Consider the following 14,531-nt stretch of genomic DNA (forward strand, 5'->3'; position numbering starts at 1 on the left):
TTAGGGTGTTATTAGATCATAGACCGATAGAGGCAACATTGAATTGCTGGAGTTCGTCCCTTTCTTGTTTATTCTGCTACATGTAATGGAACACATGTGGCCATCCTAACTGTATTTTGTATATCTGCTTAATAAGATCGAACGGACAAATAACCATTCCTTATTTTGTCTTATAGCTCTTTAGATAATGAGGAGGGGAGAATAAGAATTAATTGAAAAGACTAATAAAATAGAAATCATCATCAGTTTTCTTGAAGAATTTTCTTTAAATGTTCATCATATTATTATTAACATTATCCTTATCATCGACGAAATCAACAAATTATTATAAACGTTTTAATCCGTTTCAAATAATAAAACTTGGCCATAAAATATTAAAGAAGTAACAAATTTCCCCCAAAATAATAATAAATAAATATAACTAAAAAAATATCGTAGTCTGGCTCATTGCGGATATTGTCTTAATAAAATTCTGACGCTAAAGTCAAGTTTAATCTACAACTTAAAATCAAATCAACATCCAAAGTTAAATTTGATTTAATTTAAATCTAATGAAATCACCAAAAGTCAATTCATATATTTTCAGTTCTAAGCCGACCGATAATTGCTTCAATCCTGCATACAACTAAAAAGCAATCCATACCAAATTAAAACCATTGCCATACAAAATTGTAATATATTGACGAAATCAATCAAATTCAATCAGCATCATTCTGATCCATTCAATTCTAATCGAGTATTATGTACTACAATACATTTAAAATAAAATGTTCTGTTTCTATCTAAAATAATTTCAATCTAATTACAAATCAAATTTTATCCGATTTCGATCAAACCAAAATCAATCCAAATTCAATCCATAATCAATTCAAACCAAATTCAAATCCAATGCAAACAACATCCACGTCTAATTTCAATCCAATTCAAACAAATTCAGTTCAAATTCAATCAAAATCCAATCCAAATCTAATTTAAATATGTTCCAATTACAATCCAAATTCAATCAATTTCCTATTTAAATCCGGGTCTCCTACGAAAGGCTGAAACACATTAGGCTGAATACTCATAAGGCTGCACTCAAAAAGACTCAAAGTATTTCCCGTAAAGATGATAGATCACTTTTACGTAGTGGTTTACGGTGTTAGATCTACCAAACCGAGCCCTAGCTTAATCCATTTTTAAGCTAGGCAATAAGTTGTGGTATTTCAAGGATTTATCGTCCAATTGTTTTTGAATTATAACAAAATTAACTTTACCCTGCACATGGTTGAAAGACTCAAATTCCTCTTGTTTGAGGCTAAATTGTATGCAGTGGAAACAGCTTTTCTAGACGAAATAAAGTAAAAGGAAAGAGGAAAAAGGAAAAGGAAGTTAAAAGTAGACAGAAAAAAGAAGAAAAAAAAAGGAAGACGTGAGATGGAAGAGGGAAGGCGGACGAAAGAAGAAATATGGAAGAAACAAGGACGATAGAAGACGTAGCTAGGAAGAAAGAAAAAATAAAAAAGGAAAGGAAGTAAGAAGCAAGGCAAAAGAAGGAAAAAAGAGAAAGAAAGAAGAAGAAAGAAGGCAGACAAAACTGGTGACAAGAAAGAAGAAAAAAGATAGATTGAATGAAGAAGGAAAAGGATGAAGGAAGGAGGCAGAAGCCAAAAAATAAGAATGAAGAAAAAAAGAAAAAAGAGCAAAGAGAAAGGAATAAAGAAGAAAACGGGAGGAAAGCAGAAGTAAGAAAGAAGGAACTAGGATAGGAATAAAACAGAATGAAGACAGAGGAAGGAAGGAAGAAGAAGTAATCAGGAATAAGGAAGAAAGGAGAAGGAAAAAAGTACAAGGAAGAAAGAACAAGGAAGAAGGAAAAAGAAGAATGTAGCAGAAATAAGGAAATAGGAAGACAGATGAAGGAAGGGGGAAGAAAAAAGAAGAAAGGCAGAATCAATGAAAAATAAAGAAAAACAAATATAGAAATATGTAGTCTTAACAAGAATCAAAACCCAAATGCAAGAACCAAGAACAATAAATAAGTCTAATAAAGTGTTCTTTTCTATACTTCATCCACATTCCTTTTGCTGTACAAACAACTAAATGAGGATTGCATATCAAAATTGAAAAACAACAAGAAATAGCAAAAAGATTTCGGTTTATTTCCGTTTGCGCCCCTAATCACGTCAAATGTAAATTCTTCCATTGAAATCTGTTTCTCATGATTTTTCAGCCTTTCGTGTTTCAGTTTTTTTTGTTTTACAGCCTTATGTAAGAATTTTATTCTTCAGCCTTTCGTGTTCAGCCTTACGAGTTTTCAGCCTGATGTGATTCAGCCTTATATGAAAGTCCCCTCCAATCACCATCCAATCCAAATCTGGTTGATAGAACAATCTCAAGTCCATATTCCATCGAATCTGATCCAAATGCAGTCCGAATTCATTCAAAATTCTAAATAGCTTTAAATAATCGGAATTCAATCTAAATACAATCCAAATTCAATCCAGATGTTATCCAATTCAAATCAGACTCCACTCATCCAATCCAATTCCTGTCAAAAAAAAAACAATTTGAATTCTCACCCAATGGAATCTGATCCAAGTCCAATTCGAATTCAATCAAAATTTATTCGAAATCAAATTCTAATCCATTCTAGCATTCTAAATTTAATCAAAACCCATTTTAAATTCGATCCAAATCCATTACAACTCCAACTCAAATCCAATCCAAAATCTAATCGATCCAGTCCAAATACAACGGAATTCCAATTCAAATCAAACCCAAATCCCATGCGATGAACTTATTTTCAATATAAAAAAATCACAATACTAACAGAAAAACTCCAATCCATATAAAAACAAACAATCTGTATCCAATTCAATTCAAAATTCAAATGCAATCAGCATCCAATTTCAATTCAAACTAAATCCAGCAAAAATCCTAATAAAATAAAATTTGACTCCAATTCAAATCCAATCAAAATCCATTCCAAATTCACTACAAACCCAATCAAAACTCAATGAATCCCAATTCAAATCAAATGCGAATCCTGCCCAAATCCAATTGGAATCCGATCCAAATCTAAATTCAATTCGAATAGAATCCAAATTCAATTTAAATCCAATGCAAATGATTTAATATGTCTGGAATTGAATTTGGATTGGAATTGGATTTGAATCGAATTAGAGTCAGATTTGATTTGGATTTAATTTGGATCGAAATTAAATTGGATTTGATTTGAGTTGCATTTGAATTGAATTTGAATTGGACTTGGATTGGCATTGTATTAAGATTGGAATTAAATTCGATTTGAATTAAATCTGGATTTGATTTGGATTTAAAATTGGATTGGATTTGGCTAAAATTGAATTTGGATTTGAATTGGATTGAATTTGAATCGGATTTGGAGTGGATTTAGATTGGGTTTGGGCTGGAGTTGGATTAAATTTGGATTGGATTCGAATTGGATTTGTATTTGATATGGATTGCATTTCGATTGGATTTGGATAGGATTTGAATTGGGATTGGGTTCTGATTGCATTGAATTGGATATGGATTGCATTCGGATTTGATATAAAGATTGGGACGGAATTTGGATTACATAAGGATTGGTTTCAGATTAGTTTTCGATCGAATTTGGATTGAATTTGGACCGGATTTGGATTTAAAATAGATTTGGATTGAATTTGGAACGGAATTGGACTACATTTTGATTGCATTTGGATAGGATTCGAATTTTATTTGGATAAGATTGGTATTGGATTCGATAGAGATTTGGATTTTAATTTGAGCTTTACTCGGATTGAATTTGATGATTTGGTGAGAATTGGATTTGAATTGGATAACATTGGATTGAATTGAATTGGATTTGTTTTGGATTAGAATTGCACTTGGATTTAATTAGGATAGGATATAAATTGGAATTAAATTCGAATTGATTTGGATTTGAATATGTTTTGGATTTAGATTGAAGTAGGATGGGATTTTATTTGGATTGGATTTAGGCGGGATTTGGATTGAATTTGGTTCGGATTCGAATTAGATTTGGATATGATTTGAAATGCATTTGAATTGAATTTGGATTGGATTCGAAATGGATTTGTTTTTTTTTCTGCACTGCACTCGGATTGGATTTAGATAGGAATCGGATTTGAACTGGGTTGTAGGACAAAAGGTCGAAGGTCAAAAGGTCGAAGGACAAAAGGTCGAAAGGACAAAAGGTCAAAGGGTCAAAAGGTCGACCCTTCTTTCTTCTTCCTTCTTTATTATTTTGTTTCCCGTTTAACCTCTATTTTCTTTCTTCTTTCTTTTTCTTTCTTACTTCTTCCTTCCATTCTTCTTCCTTCTTTCTTCCTTCCTTATTTCTAACTTCTTTCTTCTCTCTTTCTTTCTTTTTTCAGTTTTTCAGGAAACAGTTTTTCTACCTTCTTTCTTTCTTCACTCTTTTTGGCTTATTTTTTTCTTCCGTCTTTCTTTCTTCTTTCTTCCTTCTTTTTTCCTTTCTTTTTCCTTCTTTCTCCCTTCTTTTTTCCTTCTTTCTTCCTAATTTCTTCCTACTTTTTTCCTTCTTTCTTCCATTTTACTTCCTTATTTCTCCCTTTATTTTTTATTTCCCCCATCTTTCTTTCGTCCTTCCCTGTTACTTGCTTCTTCTGTTCAACCTTATTTTTTTGTTTCCTTGTGTCTTCCTTCCTTCTTCTTTCCTTCTTCTACTTTCCTTCTAACTTCTTTCTTTATTCTAACTTCTTTCTTCTTTCTTTTTTCTTCTTGCTTTCTTCCGCCTTTTTATTTTTGTTTCTTTTTTCTTTCTACCTTCTTTCTTACTTATTTTTTTCTTCTGTCATTCTTCATTCTTTCTTCCTCCGTTTTTCCTTATTACTTCTTTTTTTCCTTATTTTTTCCTCTTTTCTTCCTTCGTTCTTCTTTCTTTCTTCTCTCTTTCTTCATTATTTCTCTCTTTTCTCTTTCTTTCTTCTTGTTTCCTTTCTTTCTGCTTGTTTTTTTATTTCTTCCTTCTTTTCCCTTCTTCATTCATTTATTCTTTTTTGCTTCTCTCTTCCTTGTTTCTTCTTTCATCCTTCTTCATCCCTTCTTTTTTCCTTCTTCTTTTCTTCCTTCTTTCTTTCTTCTTTTTTTCCTTTTTCCTTCCTTCTTTCTTATTTCTTTCTTTCTTCTTTGTTCCTTTTTTTCTATTTTCCCATTCCCTGTTTCTTTTTTTGCTTCCTTGTATCTTCTCGCCTTCTTCATTCTTTTTACTTTCTTCCATCTTCCTTCTTCTTTCTTTTTTGTTCTTTTTTCTTCCTTTGTTGTTCTTCATTCTTCCTTTTCCCTTCTTACCGTATATTTTTCCACCCTCCTTCTTTCTATCTTTTAACTTCTCATTTTTATCACTCCTTATATCACATTTCTCACTTGTCACTTGTCACTTGAGAAGTAGAATCTCATTTCTTCTCGTTCACTTCTCACTACGCACTTCTCACTCACTACTCGCTGTTCACTTCTCACTTCTAACTTTTCACTACTCACTATTCACTATTCACTTTTCACTTATCACTACTCACTTCTCACTTCTCATTTCTCACTTATCAATTCTCACTTCTCATTTACCTATGCTCATTACTCTTTTCTTACGTCTCTCTTTTCACTACTCATTCCTTGTCTTTTTGTCCTTCGACCATTTGACCTTCGACGTTATGATACAAATTCGACCTTTTGTCCATTCGACCCTTTGACCCTTCGACCTTTTGACCCTTCGACCTTTTGTCCTTTCGACATTTTGTCCATCGACCTTTTGACTTTCGGCCTTTTAACAGATTCTTGAACTGGATTCGGATTTTATATATGTTTTGATTTGATTTGGATTGTATTTGGATCGGTTGTCAACTAAATTTGGGTTTGATTTTGTTTTGATTTGTATTGGATTATGAGTGGATATGGGTTGGATTTGGATTATATTTAGATTGATTTTGAATTGTATTTGGATTTGATTTGTATTTGAAATGGATTTGGTTAAAATTGAACTTGGATTTGATTTTTATCGAAATTGGATTGAATTTGAACCGGATTGAATTCGAATTGGATTTGAAAATCCAAACCAATCCCAATTGGATTTAAAATCATAACCAAATTCAAATCAAATTTTAATCCAATTCAAATCTGATCCAAATCAAATCCAATCCCAATCAAATTCGAGTACTGTCCAAATTTAATCTGAGTCCACTTCAGATTCAAATCGAAATCCAATTCCAATCCTAAAAACTTAAACTAAACTAAAACTAAATAAACTCTAAACTAAACTAAACTCAAACTAATCCTAACTAAAATCAAATCTAATGCCAACTAAAATCTAATCTTTATCCAATACAAACTCAATAATAAAATGCATATCAAATCCTATCCAAATGCAATCCAAATCCAATCCATATCCAATCAAAAACCAGTTCAAATCCAATCCAAATTCAATCCAAATACTATCCAAATCCAATTCAAATCCAAATCAAATACAATCCAAATCATATCCAATCCAAATCCAATTGAAATTCAAACCAAACGCAATTCAAATCCAATCCAAATACAGTCCAAATTCAATCCCAATCCGATAAAAATCCAGTCCAAATCCAATCCAAATTAAATTCAAATCGTATTCAGATCCTATCCAAGTTCAATCCAATTCCAATCCAAATCCAGTCCAAATCCAATTCAAATCCGATCCAAATTCAATCAAAATGCAATTCAAATACAATCCAAATTCATTCTAAATTCAATCCAAATCCAATCTAAATCCAATTTAAAACCAATCCAAATCCAATCCAAATGCAATCCAATTCAAATTTAATCCAAATCCAACCCAAATCCAATCCAATTCAAATCCAATCCAAATTCAATCAAAATCCTATCCAAATCCAATCCAATTCCAATCCAAATACAGTCCACATCCAATCCAAATGCAATCCAAATCCAACCCAAATCCAATCCAAATTCAATCCAAATCCCATCCAGATCCGATTCAAATCCAATCAAATTCTAATCCGAATACAGTCCAAATTCATTCCAAATCCATTTCAAATCCAATCCAAATCCAATTAAAATCGTATCCAAATTCAATCCAAATCCTATCCAAATCTAATCCAAATCCAATTAAAATCCAATCTAAATCCAATCAAAACCCAATCGAGATCCAAATGCAGTCCAAATCCAATCCAAATCCATCCCACATTCAAATACAGTCCAAATCCAATTCGAATCCAATCCAAATCGTATCCAAATGCAATCCAAATCCAATCAAAATGCAATCCAAATCCAATCCAATTCCAATTCAAATATAATCTTAATCCATCTCAAATCCAATCCAATTCCAATCGAATTTCAATCTAAAAATCATAATCTTAAATCCTAATCTATCCCAAATCCAATAAAAACCCAGTCCAAATCCAATCCAAATACAATTAAAATCCAATTCAAATCCAATCCAAATCCAGTCCAAATCCAATTCAAATTCAATCCAAATCCTATCCAAATCCAACACAAATGCAATCCAAATCCAATCAAAATCCTATCCAATCCCAATCTAATCCTAATTCTTCCCAAATCCAATCCAATTCCAATCCAAGTCCAATCCAAATCCAATCCAAATCCTATCAAAATCCATTCCAAATCCAATCCAAATCTAATCCTAATCCATCCCAAATACAATCCAATTCCAATCCAAATATAGTCCAAATCCAATCCAATTCCAATCCAATAAAAATCCAGTCCAAATACAATTAAAATCCAATCCAAATCCAGTCCAATAAAAATCCAATCCAATTCCAATCCAAATCCAGTCCAAATCCAATTCAAATTCAATCAAAATCCAATACAAATGCAATCCAAATCCAATTCCAATTCAAATCTAATCCTAATCCATCTCAAATCCAGTCCAAATCCAATTCAAATCCGATCCAAATCCAATCAAAATTCAATTCAAATCCAATCCAAATCCGTTCTAAATTCAATCCAAATCCAATCCAATCTAAATCCAATTTAAAACCAATCCAAATCCAATCCAAATGCAATCCAATTCAAATTTAATCCAAATCCAACCCAAATCCAATCCAATTCCAATCCAAATCCAGTCCAAATCCAATTCAAATTCAATCCAAATCCAATACAAATGCAATCCAAATCCAATTTAAATCCAATCCAATTCCAATCCAAATCTTATCCTAATCCATCTCGAATCCAGTCCAAATCCAATTCAAATCCGATCAAAATCCAATCAAAATGCAATTCAAATCCAATCCAAATCCATTCTAAATTCAATCCAAATCCAATCCAATCTAAATCCAATTTAAAACCAATCCAAATCCTATCCAAATATAATCCAAATCCAATTCAAATCCAATCTTAATCCAATCCAATCAAGATCCAAATGCAGTTCAAATCCAATCCAATTCCATTCCAAATCTATTCCAAATCCATCCCAAATCCAAATACAGTCCAAATCCAATCCAAATCCAATCAAAATCCTATCCAAATGCAATCCAAATCCAATCCATTTCCAATCAAAATCTAATCCTAATCCATCTCAAATCCAATCCAAATCCAATCAAATTGCAATAAAAATCCAATTCAAATCCAATTCGAATTCAATCCAAATCCTAATCAAATACAACACAAATGCAATCCAAATCCTATCCAAATGCATTCCAAATCCAATCCAATTCCAATACAAATCTAATCCTTATCCTTCCCAAATCCAGACCAATTCCAATCCAAATGCATTCCAAATCTAATCCAAATTCAATCTAATTCCAATCCAAATACTATCCAATTCCAATTCAAATCCAATCCAAATACAATCAAAATCCAATCCAAATCTAATCCTAATCCATCCCAAATACAATCCAATTCCAATCCAAATATAGTCCAAAAACAGTCCAAATCCAATCCAATTCCAATCCAATAAAAATCCAGTCCAAATCCAATTAAAATCCAATCCAATTCCTATCCAAATCCAGTTCAAATCCAATCCAAAAAAAATCCAGTCCAATTCCAATCCAAATCCAATTAAAATCCAATCCAATTCCAATCCAAATACAATTTAATTTTAATCCAAATCCAATTCAAATCCAATCAAAATCCTATCCAAATGCAATCCAATTCCAATCCAAATGCAGTCCAAATCCAATCAAATACCAATTCAAATCGGAATGCAATCCAAATCCAAGTCATATTCAATACTAAACCAATCCAAATCCAATTGAAAAAAACCATTCCAATCAGAACCCAATCCCATTCCAAATTCAATCCGAGTCAAATCCAAATCCAGTTCAAATTCAATCCATATATCAAATCCGAATGCAATCTATATCCTATCCAATCAGAACCCAATACAATCCAAATTCAATATCATCCAAATCCAATCCATATCCATCAAAATCCATTTCAAATGCCAACTGAATACATTTTTAATATCCAAATCCAATCCGATTCTTATTCAATCCAAATCCATTTCCAATCTAATTCCAGTTTAAATCCAATCAAATACAAATCCATTACAAATACAATCTTAATCCGATCTTAATCCAATTCAAATTCAAACAAATTTAAACTCTTATCCAATCTCCTTCTTTTTTCTTCTAATCCTAAATTCAATGGAAATTTATTAAAAATCTTGTCCAAAATACAATTCATAGTATATTCAAGTTCTTTCAAAATCCAATTCAAATACAGTCCAAAAACACCTTAAGTCAGATCTAATATAAATCCAAATTTAGATATTGTCCAAACGCAGACTTAATTCAAATTGAGATTTAATTTGATCTAATTTCATTCCTAAATTTCAATTTGTTCCTGTATATAAAAGGAAAATCACGCCATGTTGAACGAAATTCTTGATAAATTTTACTGAAAAAAAATATTGTCAACAATTTTTAGAAACTACAATGCTAGGTCTAAGTTCGAAAGATTCGAAATTGATTTAAGTCAGTCAGTCAGTGAAAAGGTTTATTTTTTATCACAAGAGAACTGAAAGCCAATTATTTCCTTCAATTACAAGTATGTAGAGGCTTACACTCCAAAGAAGAAAAAATATCGAACCAATCGGGCGTTGTGTGCATCGTCTCGGTCCACCAGCAGAAGTAATGAAAACATCACTTCGCAGTCTGAAGAGCAGCCACTCGAGGCCTATCGTCGTCGTCCGCGTCGACCGCGCGTTCCTTGTCCGGTTCGTTCGGCTTTATGCATCGACGACGGTCGGACTAGCGCTCTATCTAATAGAGTGTAGTGTCGCTGTCGTCGTCGTTCGTCACACCTTTTTCGGACAATCAGTGGTGCTGCACACGGAGATCGATCGAGGAATCTCAAGAAGCTCTGGCAAACGATATGGCAATTAACCTCACCTGAGGAGCGTTTGTTTCAACACTTTTTTGTTGCCCTCCCCTCGAATCTAATAACAAACAGCTCAACGGCCCAGGGCGTCCCAATAGTCGGCGCAACAAGTGCGGCGCGAAGTGAGAGACACTTGACTTGTGCAGATTTTAATCGCCTGCCGGGTGCGCGTCGTGTTCGTTCGTTTGCTCTAGGCTCGTTGGTTCGTTTTTTTTTCGGCCAGTTGGTTGATTTGCCTTTTGAGGTTTGTTGCCTCCGGTCAACAACTGGGAGATTTACTTCCTCGATCGCCAAATTAAGTGACTGTGCAAACGGTGAATACGGGATTAGGCTTAGCTTGAGTCGTTAAAGGTTCGCTGAGCGATGGCGATTGTGATGCTCTGTCAGCTGTTTATGGAGAAGGTGAATGAATGGAACCGTTGCAAAAATAGAATCTTAATCGGTTTGCAAGTCGCCAATCGGTAGAACTTGATTATGCAATACGAACACCTTATATGACAGTTTTTCACGCACGTAATCCGAATTTATAAAAAATAAGAGGATTCTGCTCTGTGTTATTTAATTAACATGATCTTCGCAACAATATATGGACCTTCACCTTTCGGAACTGGTGTTGATCTAATCAATTAGTCCGCTCTTGTCCGCAGCACCCAGCAAGTGTTAACTGCTCGCTCCTCATTCCAATGAAGTAATTCTTGCCATCCTGCTTATTATCGTCGCCATGACCGGCAATCGCTGTCTACGATCAGCAACGGCTGGGCCCTACCCGGGGCAGACCAATCAGTGATCCGCCCATGCACTTGCGGAGATATCAACCCTGAACGTGGCAGTTCGCGGTACCCTCGGCCAGCCTATCGGCTTTCCATTTCGACGGGCTGGGGCCGGACCCCTGGGCCCTCTTCTACCCATTACTGGACCGCTGGCTGGCTGGGTGCTGCTGCTGGAAGCAAGTTCGAAAAAGTCAAAATACCGGTTTTCCGCACGCATTCGCCCTGTTGTTGACTAACACGATCGCAATGGTATCGATTGTCGTCCGTCGTCGGACCACATTTATTATTACCGCACTCCAAGTATCGAATGGTGGTAGCACGGTGGTGCGGCGGCGTGCGGATGTGAGCTACTTGCAGCAGCCTTCGCCCTCAACCCTGAACGACATAACCGAGTCGGGCAACTTTGGCGACAATATGCATGGAAAGAAGCTGCTCACGCAGGACGTGAAATTGCCTTCTACGGTACTTGTCGTCATTTAAATTTATGATTCAATTTTCGTTCGTTTTTGTCATCTAATGGGTTAGGTTTAGAGCCGAAAGGTCACTGCGCAAGTCTAATAAAGTTGGAATCTGAAGTTTGAGTGCAATCCATCAAAACGTGATCGCTTTCCTAGGAGAACGAGTTTTCTCAAATGAATTGCCAGATGTCCAAACTGTCGATAGACTTCTTCGAGGTCAAAGAACTTATAAAATTGACGGAGAACTACTGTTAGAACTCCAACTTAGAAGAAGTAAAAGAGCAGATCGTCTATCATCTTCATATAAGCGAGTTTTTTTTTTAATTTTTTTTTAATTAATTTAATTTTTATTTTTTTAAATTTAACTGCAGACATGTTTTAAATTTCTGAATAATATTCTTATCTAATTCGTCATCTTAGATTTGGATGATATTATCAATTTTTTAGAGATTTAAAATCAAGCGTTATGCAAGCATCTGAATTTTCGTAACTAAATCGAAGTCATCAATCGATGGATCATCCATAAACAGTTACCAATAAGTTTTCATAAGGAATAGCCACCGTATTGTTGCGGATAGTTTTTGTTGTGGTCCAATCGAGAGGCATCGTCTGGGGAAAGCTTGTTCCTCGTCGACTGCTCCACGCATTAGGCCATTCAAATATCCGCTACAAGTTTTTGCACTATTAGTTGCCGCAACAGGATGAGAAATAAATTGTAACGGATTTTTTTGCGTTTAGGACAATCCCAGCGATTGCGTGATCAAATGGTCCATTGCTTTCAAATCGAGTGACATTTTGTTTTTCGCTCGAAGGTTTTTGCTCCTACAGTAGAAAAGTATCTGCCTTAGATAATCTAAAATAATGGCATCGTGGCAGGTTTATGGGAAATTTTATTACCGTCCATGGGCCAATCACTCGCATAGTCCGTTTTTAATCGGTTCGGTACACGATCTATATAAAAAGCCAGTTTTAATTTAGTTTTTGATTGAATTTCGATTAAAAAATTGGTTGAAGTTGGATTAGATTCAGATTGGATTTGAATCATGTTTAACTTCAGTTCCGATCCTAATTAGATTTGAAGCAGATTCAAAATTAACAAATCGGATAGGTTCTAAATTAGATTCAAATTCAAATTTGCATTGAATTTGAAAATGATTCGATCCACATTCATATCAGAATTGTTTTTCCGATTCAGGTTTAGGTTTGGACTAGAATTAGCATTGGCTTTGTTTTTATTAGGATTGAAAATGATTGAATTGGATTGGATTTGGTTTGAGTTTGAATTTGACGTGAATTGGATTTGAAGTTGGATTGGGTTTGTATTTGGCTTAAGTTTGGATTAAATTTGGATTGGATTGGATTTGGATTCGAACTGAATTAAGTTTAGCATTCGGAATAAATTAGATTTATATTGCGTCAGGATTATATATGGATTTAAATTTAAATTGGATTTGGAGTGAATTTGGATTAGATTTGCATTCAGAATGTGTTTGATTCGGATTATATTCGGATTGGATTTGTAATAGATTAGAATTGGATTAAGATTTGATTTGGATTAGATTGGACTGGATTTGGAAGAGATTTGAATTGGATTTGGATTTGGAATGAATTTAAGTTGGATTTGCATAAGATTTTATTGAAATAGCGTTGGATTTGTTTTTTATTTGTATTGGATTTTGATAAGATTGGGATTGAATTTGAATGGGATTGGGATATGATTTGATTAGAATTCGGATTGTATTTGGAAAAGATTCGGATTAAATTTGGATTGGATTCGGATTCGATTTTTATTGGATTTTGATTCGATTTGGATATGATACAACTCCAATTGGATAGGATTTGGATAAGATTTGGATTTGGATTGGATTTAGATTTGGATTGTATTTGAAGTGGATAGGATTTGGATTGGATTTGAATTGGATTTGAACTGGAGTAGGATTGGATTTGGATAGGATTTGGATTGGATTGGATCGAAATTGTATTAGATTTGGATGGGATTTGCATTGAGTTTTGCATTCGGAATGTGTTGGATTCGGATTGGATTTGAATTATATCTGGATTGGATTAGGTTTGAATTGGATTAGATTTGAATTGCGCCAAGATTTGATTTGGATTAGATTGAATTGGATTTCAATTGGATTCGGTTTGGATTTGGATTGGATTCCGATAGAATTTGGATCGAATCTTGGATTTTTATTGGATTGGATCGAATTTGTATTAGATTTGGATGGGATTTGCATTGAGTTGCATTTGCATTGAGAATTGCATTCGGAATGTGTTGGATTCGAATTGGATTTGGATTAGATTTAAATTGCACCAAGATTTGATTTGAATTAGATTGGATTTGGATAGAATTTGGAATGGTTTCGGATTGAATTTAGATTGGATTTGGATTAGATTTGGATTCGATTTGGATTTTGATTGGAATTGGATGGGATTTGGATTTAGATAGAATTTGGATTGGATTTGGATTTGGATTGAATTTGAAATGGATTTGGATCGGATTTGAATTGGATCAACATTGAATTTGGATTAGATTGGATTTAAATTGGATTTGGATTAGATTTGAACTAGATTTTGATTGGATTTGGCTTGAATTTGGATTGGATTGGGTTTGGATAGGATTTGGATTTGGATTGAATTAGGTTGGATTGGATTTAGAATCTATTTGGATTGGATTTGAATTTTGATTGGAATTGGATGGGATTTGGATTTGATTTAGAAAGAATTTGGATTTGTATTGAATTTAAATTGGATTTGGGTCAGATTAGAATTGGATCAAGATTGGATTTGGATTAGATTTGGATTGGAATGGATTTGAATTGGATTTGGATTAGATTGGATTTGGAATCGATTTTGGATTGAAATTGGATGGGATTTGGATTTGATTTAGATAGAATTTTGATTGGATTTGGATGAGATTTGGATTGTATTTGGATGAGATTTGGATTGG

The 14,531-nt window shown here is 33.8% G+C and overlaps 1 protein-coding gene across 3 annotated transcripts in view; it reads left to right on the forward strand.

Annotated features, from left to right (window-relative positions):
* LOC134206799 (kinesin-related protein 9-like) overlaps window positions 1–14,531 on the forward strand; it is a 294,183-nt gene that overhangs the window by 177,570 nt on the left and 102,082 nt on the right. The gene's annotated exons all lie outside the window — the stretch shown is intronic.

The sequence above is a fragment of the Armigeres subalbatus genome, chromosome 1, assembly GCF_024139115.2.
Source record: "Armigeres subalbatus isolate Guangzhou_Male chromosome 1, GZ_Asu_2, whole genome shotgun sequence".
Classification (NCBI taxonomy): Eukaryota; Metazoa; Arthropoda; class Insecta; order Diptera; family Culicidae; genus Armigeres; species Armigeres subalbatus.